Raw genomic sequence first — 15,089 nt, 5'->3', positions numbered from 1 at the left:
TACAAATAAACTGTGAAGAGTGACTTCAAGAGTGAATGCATTTTATTCATCCATTCAGCAGATGCTATATTCCATCTAGAGGCATTTTGACCTCCAAGTAAAATTAATCATCAATATGATTTAGTAACTGAAGATTATTTGTGCTTGAAAGGAGTTGTATTGCCTCAGATATCTAAAAATTTGTTGTTACTTTTTCATAATGTTAGGGCACTAGAGTCACAGACAGAGGGTCCAAGTTTGATTCCCATATTCATCCGGCCTTTGAACTTAGCTGCTCTCTTTACATGAATTCATCATTGTTCTTGTATGATTTTCAGCACAGCTTGAAAACTCTTACTCTAATTATATAAATATAGTCTAATGACAATGATTAACATGGAGATGTTTCTTTTTTGTCTATGGCTGGATGTAGGGATACAGGTAAGACCATATTTACTGTGCAAAAATGGTGGCAGGACACCTTCTTAAACTGCTGCAGTTCTTGTGGTGATGGTGCTCCCACAATGATATTAGAAAATTCACCAAAGGCTAAGATAACTTTATATTGCAATAGAGGTAGAACGTTCATGATACCTGTACATGCAGGGGAACTGACAATAAATATTTCTGGAAATATGCAGCAGGTCAGACAACATCTGTGGAGTGAGAAACAGTTAACAGGACTGATTCTTGCAGAGTCGTGGAGACTTTGTGGACCTTTAAAAATGGTAGGTGGGACCAGATTCCAGGATTCCCACTGCCATTCCTGGGACCCCGAATTTCACAGGTTAAGGCGTAGTGAGCCCGCACCCTGCACTCCCCATCTGGCCTGCTCTGTTGCAGGGTAGGAATCTCCTAGCTCCCTGCAACTTTCATAAGTCGGACCAGCTTCTACATGACTAGTAGTGCACAGCCCCTCCGAGATGTTGTGAACTATTGTCTGGATTCAGAAAGATAGCTTCAAAAGTTCTTGCCCATGCCCACGTGCTCTGTCCATGCCAACTCATATTCCCCACCCAACCCCCCATGGCCCCTTTTACTCTTCATACCAACTCATGTCACTTATATGCTTATTCACTCAATAAACACCCTGTACAGAACTAATGAACCCTAGGGTAACAATGGTATGTGTGGAAAGGTTGTTGTTAGGTTCCTTGTTGCTATCAACTGTGCCCTCTCAATTGTTCTTTCCAGGGGAAAGGTAATAAATTTGTACTCCCTGGTAAACGTATTTTGTGGCGCAGTGTGTAGCGTCCCTATTCTGAGCCAGAAGCTCCAGGCTTGAGGCCCACTCCAGAACCCGATGGCCACGGAGCACGCATTCATAACATGGCCAAACAGGTTGACTATAACCCTGTAAATCCTTACAATACCCTGTGGCAGGGAGTAAGAATGGAACAGTCTCATGGTTAGCCATGCTTGATGCAGAGTGATGCCCCTCAAGCTATAGCCTCTGGCAACAGGCTAGTGACCTGTTTCAGAAAGTAGCTATGGAAACAGACTTATGTGCTTTGTCTGCCTCATGTGCCACTAAGTGCAGGAGGAAAAATAAAGAAGAACAGTAAACATGGTGGCAGTGACTGGTTTAATGCAACAGTGTTTTGACATCCAACAGATCTGGCAAATGCCTCCACTGGTGGTTTGAAAGAAACCTATAGCGTAAAAGTTCATTGTGGTGATGACTTCACCATAATGGGCACATTTGTCTCTGTGTTACGTTAGTCTGTAGGTGAGGGACCAATAAATGGCACAACTCAGTGACAACCTCCCAACTGAAGCATAGATAACAAGTGAAGAGGGCGCTCAGTGGCGTGCACGTGTGTCAATGCTGTGTTATTTGGGGATTGTTGTGGACGATTGTATACTGTTCCTTCTGACTCACAATTCCTCAAATAATGAAATGTTCATGCCCGCATACAGCAATGTCAGCTATGATAAATTCCGCCACAGCAACTGAGACAATCCACAACATTCTAAAACAATTAACAACATTCTAATTAACAATGTTATTACAATCACCCAGCTTTTCTTTGAGATTTTTCCCTGCTTAGTTGATGCTATGTAACTATAAAGCTGAAAAAGAAATCTTTTTATGAAGAGCTTCCATCTCATTGAGGAGGTGTCAGGCTAATTCACATCCAACAACCTGCTCTGAAAACTCTGCTCACACCTGGGATACTCAAGAATCTGGGATATTCAAGAGGCCAGAATTAGATGAAAGTAGATATCTCGCAGGGTTGTGGGGCTAATGAAGATTATAGAGGTCAGGAGGGGCAAAGCCATTGAGAGATTTGAATATGATGATGAGAATTTCAAAATCAAGACACTTCTTGGCCAGAAGCCAAGGTAGGTTATCACAATTGGGGGATGCTGTGGATAATTGCATAGTATTCTTTTTGACACACAATTCCTCAAATAATGAAATGCCCATGCCCACGTACAGCAATGGCAGTTATGAAAAATTCTATCACGGCAGCTGAGACAACGCACAACATTCTAAAGCAATCAATAACATTCTAAATAAAGCAACTTACAACATTCTAAAAAAAAATCAATTGGCCTGATCTTCCGATGTTAATGGATCCCTTAAAAGATTCTAGGATCTGAATCCTGATTTCTTTTTTTAGAATATTGTAAATTGTTCAGCTTAGCTAGTTGCAGGAATTCAGGAAACCTAGCTTTAAGGAGTGGAGTCCTGAGGTGAACAATATGGAGGCTTCTAGGTGGTTGCAGAAGGAAATAAGTATTCATTTTGTTTGGGTCTACCATGCTCCTTGCGGGTTGCATTCTCCAAACGACCTTACAATTCTTTGTAATGCAATGCATTTATTTAATCTTCCTTAACGGTATAGGGATGTTGATAGTTTTGTGTTCTGAAGAACAGTCATACGGACTCAAAACGTTAACTCTGTTTTTCTCTCCACAGATGTTGTTAGACCTGCTGAGTTTTCCAGCATTTTCTGTTTTTGTTTCAGATTTACAGATTCATCTGCAGTATTTTTCTTTTATCTTATATATAGGGATGTTGATAGTTTTGTTTTCATTATTACATTGTCAGGACCACTGAATTTTAGCACGTCCTAAACAAAAAAAAAATGCTTGTTACACAAAGTTCCATTTGGTTAATAATAGTACATTCAGACTTTTTTTAAATGGTCCCATAACATCCTCACCATGCCTTTCCTTGGCCAGTGAGGAAATATCTATTCTGTATTCAATGATTATGGCTAACAAGAATTGAAAGATATGCAAATCTTGCTTTATTATCAATTATTTGGTTCGATTTGCTGCACAAGGAACTATTAAAAATTACTAGATTAATTAAGTCAAAAAGAGGAAGATTAAGCAGGCTCTTGCACGGAAGCAGACTGTTTGTGTAGTGAGTGAGTGTGAAGCCAGGTATAGGAAAAGGTCCAGTGAGAATAAGAAGATTTACAACATGTCAGCCCCTCCAGACATACAGGAAAAGGATATATTCAGTGTATGTAGTCACAGTGATGCTGGCTGACTTTTCATTAAACAGACTACGTGAGTTATTAGCCAAAAAAAGCAATCAGTTTGTAGCTAGAATTTCATTTATGCAGGAATGAAATTCATTTGGATCAATACAATTTGAACCAGTTACTGTTTTATCCCTATTTACTTGGTACCTTAGCTACCATTTACAATGATCCAAACTTTTTTTTATTTCCTAACTGCTGCTGTACATACCTATGATGTGAATCAATAACTATGACGAGAATCTCTGAAACCTGTCTTTTATATTCTGTGAATGTTAACGCATCCCCAGCTTACTCTAATTTTTAAAGGTCTACTTTCTATCTGAGCCCAAATGTGAAATGTTATTGAGAGTTGCTTTTTCTTCTTTGAGTTCTTTGAGTTCTATCTGTTAGTGCAGCTTTCATATTATAGATAAGTTGATAGAAAATCTAAGAATCAGTTTATATTCACAATCTGAAGTTAAAGAACACCAAACATCTGCTTGTATTCAACCTTTGACTGACAGTTTGAAGTGGTGAATCCTGTGCTTCAGACAGTGTCTAGTTTAAAATAAAACCAATTCTTAAATAGATTTTACGCTTGAATCAAGTCAGAGGCAGTGCAATGGGAAGTCAGTTAACTAATGCACAGATGAATTAATTGCAATTGTCAATCACATTTCTTTCCTTCTCTCTGCTGCACATCATTTTTTTTGTATGTGCCTACACAAGCATTGACAATTGAGGATTGGTAATATATAACACTTGTAGCATGGCATGTATGTCAAAAGAAACATAAGAAATGATGTGTTTATATAGCACCTGTAATGTAATAAAAATTCCCAAGTGTTACAGCCACGTGAGGAGGGGTGAACTGACTCCCCTATTCTCCCATTCCAAGTTTGATCGTAACGGTTTTTCTGTGAATTTAGAGAGGCTGTGCTTTGCCAATTCTGTAAGAGTCCCACTATTTATGCTTTTAGGCTGTGAAGAATTAGTTAGACAGGTTTTTTTTAGATTAAACAAAGACCAAGGGCAGAATTTTAAGCCTTGCGGGCGGGTGTGCACCCGACCCGATCGAGCGTAAAGTAGCACAAGAAGTCATTGGATGAGCGTCCTGACGTCATCCCGTGTGTGCGCAATCTTCAGGTCAGCGGGCGCATGTAGGAGTTGGCGTTGTGCCCACCATCAATAAAGAGGCCACTTAAGGCCATTAAAAACCCAACTGAACCCGATTTTATGTTGCCCATGTGATTTCGCACTCATCGCATGGGCAAAACAGGCAGGTGGGCAGCCCACATTTTGCAAAATCTCATCCAAGGGCGGGATAAAAAAGTTCAGCCGTGTTGCCAGTGTGAATAGTGAGGAATCTAGGAGATAATTTGCTGCTGGTTGCTTATTTGAACTTAACAGCTTCATCTCAGTTCTGAGCTTCATTCTCAGCATTTCTAGGCTTCATTTTAGGACTCATTGGTGTCTCCAAGGCCCCTGGAGGCTTTTGACCATATGGGCCCTTCCAGATATCAGACAGCCTTCCATTACCTTGGTAATGGGAATTGTGGTCTCCACTGGTGGCACCTTCTCTGGGGAGGTAGAGAGGGGCAGAAAGGAGAGGAGGCCAGTTGTCCCAATCAGCTTCCAGGGGAGCGACCTGTAGGAGGAGGGGCATAGACACAAGGGGTGCAGGGCCAGCCAGTAGTCCAAGGCGGAAAGGGTCACCGAAGACGCCACTATCCTGCTGCCAGGGTTTACAGGTGGCAATGCAGCTACCTCAATATGACCGCGGTGCAATGCCAAAGGAGGCTCCGCCTCTCCAGGGAGACCGTGACCTCCATTTGTCAGATGATTGGGCCTGAGATCACCTCCAACTGTGTGGGTGGAAACCCCATGCCAGTGGCTCTGGAGGTCACAGTGGCCCTCAACTTCTATGCCTCTGGCTTTTTCCAGGGGTCAGTGGGGGATCTTTGTGGAGTGTCCCAATCGGCTGCCTAAAGATGCATCACGCTGGTGACAGAAGCTCTGTTCAGGCTGGTAATGACATTTATTCATTTCCGTAAGAATGAGGCCAGCGAGGCTGAGCAAGCCAGAGGGTTTGCAGTGATTGTTGGGTTCCTCCGCATCCATGATGCAATCGACTGCACACATGTGGCCATCAAGGCACCAGCGGGTCAGCCGGATGCCTTCATCAACAGGAAGGGATTCCACTCCGTGAACATTCAGATAGTGTGTGACCACAGGACGCAGATTCTGGAATCCTGTGCATGGTACCCTGGCAGCTCCCATGACACTTATATCCTCAGACACTCCCAGATGCTGAAGCTATTCAGTGCTCCAGCCCGACTGGATGGATGGCTGCTGGGTGACAAGGGCTATGTGTTGAAAAGTTGGCCTCTCCGCCACCTAAGAACAGAGGCAGAAGAGTGTTATTATAGGAGTCTTGCCTCCACAAGTGCGGTAATAGAGAGGACCATAGATCTTCTGAAGATGTGCTTCCGACGCCTGGACTGTTCAGGGGGAGCACTACAACACCCCCCAGAGCAGGTGTCACTGATAGTGGTTGCATGCTGCGCTCTCCGCAATCCGGCTCTGGCAAGGGGGGGACACACTGGAGGAAGAAGATGTTGATGCAGCACCACAGGCCACAGAGGATGTATCCAGTAGTGAATCAGAAGAGGTGCATGGTGAGGAGAATGCTGAGGGTGTGGGGGCAGACTTCTGTATCCTTCAGGGATACAGGGATATCAAGGATTCCTTCTGCTAGGCTGCCAAAGATCTGCTTCCACGTCATGTCAGGGCTGCCGTATCCATCCCAGATGTCTGAAATTATCCTTCCATTTGAACCTAAAGTCCACACAAGTGCCTGTGCAATAAAGTTTAGAGCCACTCACATTCAGCATTACATACTGGCATACCCTGCACCAAAAAAGTACAAAGGTGAAGCATACTCAGACCATGAGGACAAAAACAATATTTATTTCATTTTGACAATCCAAAAAAATTAACATCTCATTCTTTAGTCTTAATCCCCAGACCAGAAAACATAAACAAAACAATACACAACAGAAGATCACCCGTGACCAGCTCCTCTTGTGCTCATGGTGTCTTAAACTTATGTTTGCAAGTGCTACAACTTGCTGCCCCGCTCTCGCTGGCACCGGCATTGGAGGCAGCCTGAAGGCTCTGGTGCCTTGCATTGGAGGCATCCTGCTCGAATCTGGATAGGATTAGGAGATTTGGGGGGCTTCTGCCTGTCCGTGACCTTTCATTGTTATTATGTGTTGTCTCCTCCTGAAAGGACAGAGGAGCATGGATTAGTCCAGTCTCTAACCTACAGCGCCATTGCAGCCTGGCCAATCCCACTGAGGAACGCCTTGCAGGGCACATCCGAGTCATGGCTCTCGAGCTGCATGGCACTCAGTCCAAGCAGCCAGGCTCACCCCCTTGGCCAGCTCCAGTGTCATTGACAGTTGGCACTCAGATTCTAACACCCCTGAGCTCCACGGGAGGATGGCCAGACCTTAACACTTCTCCTCACTGTTCCATGCCAACAAAGTACTCATCATTCCCGAGTGCAGCCAGTTGTTAAACCTTTTCCGGCATCGCACCTATGTGCGCCGCGCAATGTTGTGACTGCTGACCTGCGCTGCCACCTCCTCCCAAGCTATTTTTGTTAGGTGCGGTGGCCTCCTCCTTCCATCTCTGGGGACAAGGGTGTTCCTCCTGGCAGCTACCTCCTCCAGGAGGATGGTGAGGCACTCATCTGAAAACCTGGGGGGTGTTGTGCTGAGTGCCCACCTGACCTGCCCTCCCATTTGGCATCTCCCAGCCACACTTGATGCCAGTGTTCACAATGCAGAAGATATGTTCTTCCTTGGCAGCCTTCAAGGAGCTGCCTGTGCCATTTTTAAACCTGCTGCCGGATGGCCATTGGAGCCGTGGCCGGTAGGCCCCCGCCCACCCCTTCCTGACCATTGGGAAGACGTGTTTCCTGCTGGATGGTCCTTATTAATTGGCCAGTCAGCATGAAATTGCAGTCAGGGACCCAGCGCAGGCGGGGGCTTGTTTCCCGACCGGTCGCGGGCCCACTAATTGTGCCTGCCTGCCAAGGGTAAAGTTCGAGCCCAAGACAAGTTTATTGAAAGAATGTCCTGAAAAAAAAATCGAAACCACCATTCATACGTAACATACAGAATGTGTACTGGACCCACACATACACCAGTACAGATGGCAGAATAAGAGGGTAGGCTTACAGGACTTTTACAGTTCATGAAAAACAAAACAGAGCAATATATGGTTAGCTGGTCTCAGCTTGGTGATTCCACGTTGGGGCTGTTTGTTCACTTGTCTTCTTGGGTGTAGTTATATGGAGAGCAGATTTCTACATTTTATTCCCAAAATGTCTTGGTTCGCAGTAGATTTCTCTTCTCAGGATGTTTACTTTGCAAACTGGACCACAACACTTCTGAGAGAGAGAGAGAGAGAGGCAGAGAGGACAAAAGCTGCAACAGCTTATGTTCAGTACAGTATCATCTTTTGCTCTCTCTCTGCTTGGTAAGCAGTCCTTAAAGTACCTTGCTGGCTGTATATTGCAGAGAAATTCCATTAGTTCACGTCTGCTGCAACTATTATTTCATAACAAGTAATTGCATTTTGATGTCTCATCTCAGAAACATTTGCAAAGTTTCAGGATGGTGTGAAGCCATTAGGGGTTGGGGTCTTTCACGCTTCCCAGGGAGTTGAGTGTCTGCTTTTCATTCCACTTGGTGGAATGCAAAACTTTTTGTCATTGTCTCTAGAGGGTTCTAGTTCTTTCTTTAAATCCTGCCTGAGAAAGAAAAATTAGAAATCGTATCTTTAAAAAGCACATCCTTGTATCCCTTAGGAGCATTTTATAGCAAAGTTTAACACCAGGCCACATAAAGCAATATTTAGGACAGATGGCCAAATGCTTGGTCAAACAAATAGGTTTGAAGCAGCATCATAAAGGAGGAAAAAGAAGTAGAGAGATGAAGAGCTTTAGGGAGGGAAATTTAGAACTTAGGGCCTAGGCACAGCCACCAGTGGTGGCACAATTAAAATTGGGGAAGCTGAAGAGGCCAGAATTAAATCAGTACAGATACTTGGAGGATTGTGGGGCTGGAGGAGATTAAAGAGCTAGGGAGAGACAAAGCCATGTTGAAGTTTTGAAACAATGATGAGAATTTTCAAATTATGTCTTTGGTCGGCAGCCAAAGTAGATCAGCAAGCACTGGGATAATGGGTGAATGGGACTTGATGTTGGTAAGAACATGGGCAGCAGAGTTCTGAATGACTTCAAGTTTACGGAGTGTAGAATGTGGGACACCAGCCAGGAATGCATTGGAATAGTCAAGTCTAGAGCCACAAAGCCATGGCTGAGGGTTTCGTCATCAGATGAGCTGAGGCAGGTGCAGAGTCAGTGATGTTACAGAGATGAAAATAGGCAATCTGAGTGATAGCGCAGATACGTGGTTGTAAACTCATCTCAGGATCAAATATGACAGCAAGGTTGCGAACAGTCTAGTTCAGCCTCAGACATTTGTCATGGAGAGGGATTGAAATCAGTAGCTAAGGAATAGAGTTTGTGGCAGGGTCTTCCAAATACTCGATTGGAGGAAATTTTTGCTCATCTACTATTGGATCTCAGACAAACAATCTGATAATTTAGCAAAGGTTGTGGGGGCGGGGGGGGGGGGGGCAAGAAAGATGGTGGCGATGTGAAACTGGATGCCATCAGCGTTAGGATGCTATTGCCAAGGGCCAGCATGTATATGAGAAATAGGAGATGCCAAGGATAGAGCCTTGGGGGACACCAGGGACAACAATGTTAGAGCAGAAGATGAAGCCATCGTAAGTGATATTCTGACTATGATTACATATATAAGAATGGAACCAGGCGAGCAGAGTCCCACTTGGCTGAACTACCATGGAGAGGCGATGGAGGACGAGGGGGGTAGCTTATTTTGTTGCAGTCACAGAGGATGTCATTATTAACTTTGATAAGAGCCATTTTGGTAATGTGGTAGGGGTGGACATCTGATTGGAGGAAATCATGCATGGAGTTTTGGGAAAGATGGGCATGGATTTGGGAGGTGACAGCACATTCAAAGGCTGTGGCATAGAACGGATTGTTGGCGATGGGGCAATAGTTTGCATTGATGATAAGTTCAAGGGCTGTTTTTTTGAGGAGATGGGTGATAATGGAGGATTTAAAAGAGAGGGGGACAATAAAAAGAAAACCGTTAACAATATCAGCTAAAATGGGGGTCAGGAAGGATAATTGGGTGGTCAGCAGTTTAGTGGAAATAGGACTGAGGGAACAGGAGGTGAATCTGCTGGACAAAATGAAATTCAGAGGGCCTGAGGTGTGATAGGAGAGAAATTAGGAAAAGGTGAGTCCAGGGCTAGGGCAAGAGAGAATTTTAGAGGAAGTTTGACCTAGTGGAAGGAAGAGAAACCCCAGAGGCAGCTGATTGTATGCTCTCAATCTTATTGACAAAGAGATCCATGAGCTTCTCGCATTTATTGTTTGGTGGAGACAGAGGAAATGGATTTAAGAAGAACAAGCAAAAGAAACAAAAATATTCATTGTATTGAGCTGTTCGGCTAAGAGGGAACTGAGTAAACCTGACAATTCCACAGTTGAGCCTGACTTATGGAGCAAGGGTGAGAAAGGGGGGTGGGGGGAGGGGGGTCATTAGCATCTGTGAGTGCTGTGAGTGTCCTTAGAGCTTCAAAATGGCTTATGTAATGCACAGGCACACTTGCTGACCACGGGCGTTTGGAAACAAATCGTGCCATATGGCATTTTGGTGCACTCATTAGCATGCAATCAATGGAAATGTGCAGATTGTGAGGTCAATCTGTGTGCAGTCTCATTTTGGGGCTCAGTGCTCTGGCCAATGCCCTCTCTTAACCTCACACAGCTGAACATGCGTTCACCAGCAAGAAGGATCCCTGCAAACAATATTAAAAGAGATCATCAATTATTCACAAGTTAGCTGTTGGTTGATTTCTTCTGGCCTTTGCTTATGTGAATGTCTGGTAGTTTCTGTAGTTGCTTCAAACACAAAAGTCTACAGGGAGTGGTGTGGTAGGTACAGAAGAATGTTTTGCAGACTTCTAAGCTTTTCTGCACAAACCAGCTACTCCCATATATGGTGCAGTAATTGGCATTCCCCATAGAATACAGCATGACAGGGAGGATGAACAGAAGTAAAGCAGAGCAGGACAAGCTGATGCAAGAGGGAACAGGAGGTGAGATAGAAGGTCTATCAGGAGGCCATATGTTCCCATGGTGTTCAGGGAGCAATCGTCCAACTGAATCTCTGCAAGAAACAGTGTGTGAGAAATCTGTGCTTCAATAAGGCCATCCCCACTGAAATCTTCTACCTGCTCCACCCATAACGCAGCAGCCTCAGAGCAGGGTAAAGACCGCATTGCCAGTGCCTGTGAGGTAACTGTGGTGATGAACTTCTCAGCATCTGGCCACTTCCAGGCTGGAACTGGAGACATTTACATCGTCTTGCAGTTTGCCACCCACTGTTGCATAATGGAGGTCACTGAGGCTCTCTATTCAAAGAGAGCTAACTACATTTCATTGTGCCGTGCCAGAGACAAGCAAACAGACTGAGCAAGTGACTTTGCTAGGATTGTAGGCTTCTCCATTGTGAAAGGTGCCATTGATTGCACCCCATGTCTTTGTGGGCACTGCAGGTCAAATCGGCCTTATACCAAAACTGAAATGGATTTCGCTCCCTCAAAATCCAGCTGCTGTGTGACCACAGGCAGTGAGATGTCCTGCCAGAGGTCCATATCACCTTCGGTCTGTGTCATTCTGCTGTGCCAGGTGCATTTGAGTCACAACAGCAGATGGTGGAATTTGAATTCAATAAAAATCTGCAATTAAAAGTCTAATGATGACCAAAAAAACTATTGTTGATTGTTGCAAAAACCCATCTGGTTCACTAATGAGCTTTAGGGAAGGAAACCTGCCGTCCTTACCGGGTCTGACTTACATGTGACTCCAGACCCGCAGCAATGTGGTTGGCTCTTAATGACCTCTGAAATGGCCTATCAGGTCATTCAGTTGTATAAAACCACTAAAAAGTCAATATAAAAGAATGAAACTGGACAGCCACCTGGCATTGACCTAGGCACCATAAAAAACAATGGCAACCTCAGCCTTGTCGTCTCTGCAAAGTCCTCCTTGCTAATGTCTGGGGGTTTATGCCAACATTGAGAGAGCTCTCACAGACTAGTCAAGCAACAGCTTGACATATTATAATAAAATGCAAAAAACTGCGGATGCTGGAAATCCAAAATAAAAACAAAAATACCTGGAAAAACTCAGCAGGTCTGGCAGCATCTGCGGATAGGAACACAGTTAACATTTCGAGTCCGAATGACCTTTCAACAGAACTAAATAAAAATAGAAGAGAGGTGAAGTATAAACTGGTTTAAGGGGTGGGGGGGTAGGGGGGTTGGTGGGGGTGTGGGGGTGTGGCTGGGTGGGACAGGAAGAGCTGGATAGAGGGCCAGTGATAGGTGGAGATAACCAAAAGATGTCGCAGACAAAAGGACAAAGAGGTGTTGAAGGTGGTGATATTATCTAAAGGAATGTGCTAATTAAGGGTAGTAAGCAGGACAAGCTATCTGTACCTTGCTCGTCCTGCTTTCTACCCTTAATTAGCACATTCCTTTAGATAATATCACCACCTTCAACACCTCTTTGTCCTTTAGTCTGTGACATCTTTTGGTTATTTCCACCTATTACTGGCCCTCTATCCAGCTCTTCTTGTCTCACTACCACCACCCCCCCCCCCACCTTAAACCAGCTTATATTTCACCTCTCTTCTATTTTTACTTAGTTCTGTTGAAAGGTCATTCGGACTCGAAATGTTAACTGTGCTCCTATCCGCAGATGCTGCCAGACCTGATGAGTTTTTCCAGGTATTTTTGTTTTTGAGCCTGATATATTATACTGGCTGGACGGCTGGTTTGTGATATAAAGTGACGCCGACAGTGCCAGTTCAGTTCCCATACCAGCTGAGGTCGCCCATGAAGGCCTCGCCTTCTCAACCTTATCCCTCACCTGAGGTGGGGTGAGCCTCAGGTTAAACTCACCACCAGTCATCTCTTTCTAATGAGAGAGTAGCCTATGGTCCTCTGGGTCTACGGTGACTTTCACTTGACTACATGGAATCAAACTAACAGATCATGCCCCAGACACCACCATCACCATCCCTGGGTATGTTCTGTCTCACCGGCAGGACAGACACAGCAGTGGTGGCGGCACAATGATTTACAGTTGGGAGGGTGTTGCCCTGGAAGACCTCAGCATTGACTCCGGACCCCATGAAGTCTCATGCCATAAGGTCAAACATGGGCAAGGAAGCTTCCTGCTGGTTACCACGTACCACCTCCCCTCAGCTGATGATTCAGTACTTCTCCATGTTGAACACCACTTGGAGGAAGCACTGAGGGAGGCAAGAACTCAGAATGTACTCTGGGTGGGAGACTTCAATGTCCATCACCAAGAGTGGCTCAGTAGCACCACTATAGACAAAGCTGGCCGAGTCCTAAAGGACATAGCTGCGAGACTAGGTCTGCTGGAGGTGGTGAGGGGACCAACAAGAGGGAAAAACATACTTGACCTCATCCTTGCCAATTTTCCTGTCACAGATGCATCTGTCCATGACAGTATCAGCCGGAGTGACCATAGTCCTTGTGCAGAAGAAGTATTGTCTTCACATTGAGGATACCTTCCATCATGTTTATATGGCAACACCACTGTGCTAAATGGGATAGATTTTGAACAGATCCAGCAGCGTAAGACTGGGCATCCATGAGGTGCTGTGAGCCATCAGCAGCAGCAGAATTGTACTCAACCACAATCTGTAACATCATGGTCTGGCATATCACCTGCTCTACCATTATCACCAAGCCAGGGGTTCAACCCTGGTTCAATGAAGAGTGCAAGAGAGCATGCCAGGAGTAGCACCAAGCATATTAAAAATGAGGTGTCAACCTGGTGAAGCTACAACACAGGACTACCTGCGTGCCAAACAGCATAAGCAGCTGACAGAGCTAAGCGATTCCACAATAAACGGATCAAATCTAAGTTCTGCAGTCTTGCCACATCCAGCCATGAATGGTGGTGGACAATTAAATAACTCACTGGAGAAGGATACACCACAAATATTCCCATCCTAAATGATGGATGGGCCAAGCACATCAGTGCAAAAGATAAGGCTGAAGCATTCGCAACAATCTTCAGCCAGAAGTACCGAGTGAGTGATCCATCTCGGCCTCCTCCAGAGATCCCCAGCATCACAAATGCCAGTCTTCAGCCAATTCAATTCACTCCACGCGATAACAAAAAATGGCTGAAGGCACTGGATTCTGCAAAGGCTATGAGCTCTGACAATATTCCAGCATTAGTACTGAAGACTACAGCTACAACACTGACATCTACCCGGCAATATGGAAAATTGCCCAGGTATGTCCTGGGAATCGGGGGAAAATTCTCTGCTGGTTGGGGTCATACTTAGCACAATGGAAGATGGTTGTAGTTGTTGGAGTCAACTCAGTCATCTCAGTTCCAGGACATCACTGCAGGAGTCCCTCAGAGTAGTGTCCTAGGCCCAACCATCTTCAGCTGCATCATCAATGACCTTCCTTCCATCATAAGGTCAGAAGTAGGGACGTTCGCTGACAATTGCACAATGTTCAGCACCATTCTCGATTCCTCAGATACTGAAGCAGTCAAAGTCCAAGTCCAATATCCAGGCTTGGACCGACAAGTGGCAAGTAACGTTTATGCCACACAAGTGCTAGACAATGACCATCTCAACAAGAGAGAATCTAACCATTGCTCCTTGACATTCAATGGCAATACCATTGCTGAATCCCCACTGTCAACATCCTGGGGGTTATCATTGCCCAGAAACCGAACTGAACTAGCCATATAAATATTGTGGCTACAAGAGCAGGTCAGAGGCTAGGAATCCAGTGGTGAGTAATTCGCCTCCTGGCTCCCCAAAGCCTGTCCACCGTCTAAACACAAGTCAAGAGTATGATGGAATACTGCCCACTTGCCTGGATAGCCTTTGAGAACGACCTTGAGCAGCTCTGGGCCTAGAGGACCCAGCCAAGGACTGCAACATCCCAGTATGGGTGTTGGATGTTTGGACTGGCTGGCTGACAGACAACAGCAAAGGCACTGGCAGACTGGCAGGGATGGGCGGATGAGTGCTGACATCCTTGGAGGGGACATCAAGTTTGTGCTCCATGAAGCCAGTGCCACTTCCTGGAGCCACTTCCTGGAGCGGTGCCTCAACAATACTAGTAATCTGTTGGAGGAAAGACTGGTAGCCTGTTGTGATACATGTAGCAATCCACAGCCATGAGGATAGCAGCCTGAGCTTGCATGATAGTAGTCTTAGCTTCCAATGCAGCACACAGACATGGGCAATTGCTGCTTTCGTTCCATTGGAAGCTGGGACATTGGCCACAGATGCTGCATCAATGTTTGGTCTACAAATGTGCAGACAACCTGACCACAACTTCCTTGTCCAATCTCTGTACCAAATTGGTGCTAGACTCCACAAT

The 15,089-nt window shown here is 45.1% G+C and overlaps 1 protein-coding gene across 1 annotated transcript in view; it reads left to right on the top strand.

Annotated features, from left to right (window-relative positions):
* The window catches only part of LOC121283332 (growth arrest-specific protein 2), a 213,055-nt gene that overhangs the window by 92,746 nt on the left and 105,220 nt on the right, over nucleotides 1-15,089 (top strand). The window lies entirely within an intron of this gene.

The sequence above is a fragment of the Carcharodon carcharias genome, chromosome 10 (genome assembly GCF_017639515.1).
Source record: "Carcharodon carcharias isolate sCarCar2 chromosome 10, sCarCar2.pri, whole genome shotgun sequence".
Taxonomy (NCBI): Eukaryota; Metazoa; Chordata; class Chondrichthyes; order Lamniformes; family Lamnidae; genus Carcharodon; species Carcharodon carcharias.
The sequence above is the reverse complement of the archived record's forward strand: the minus strand, read 5'-3'. Positions and strand labels throughout refer to the sequence as shown.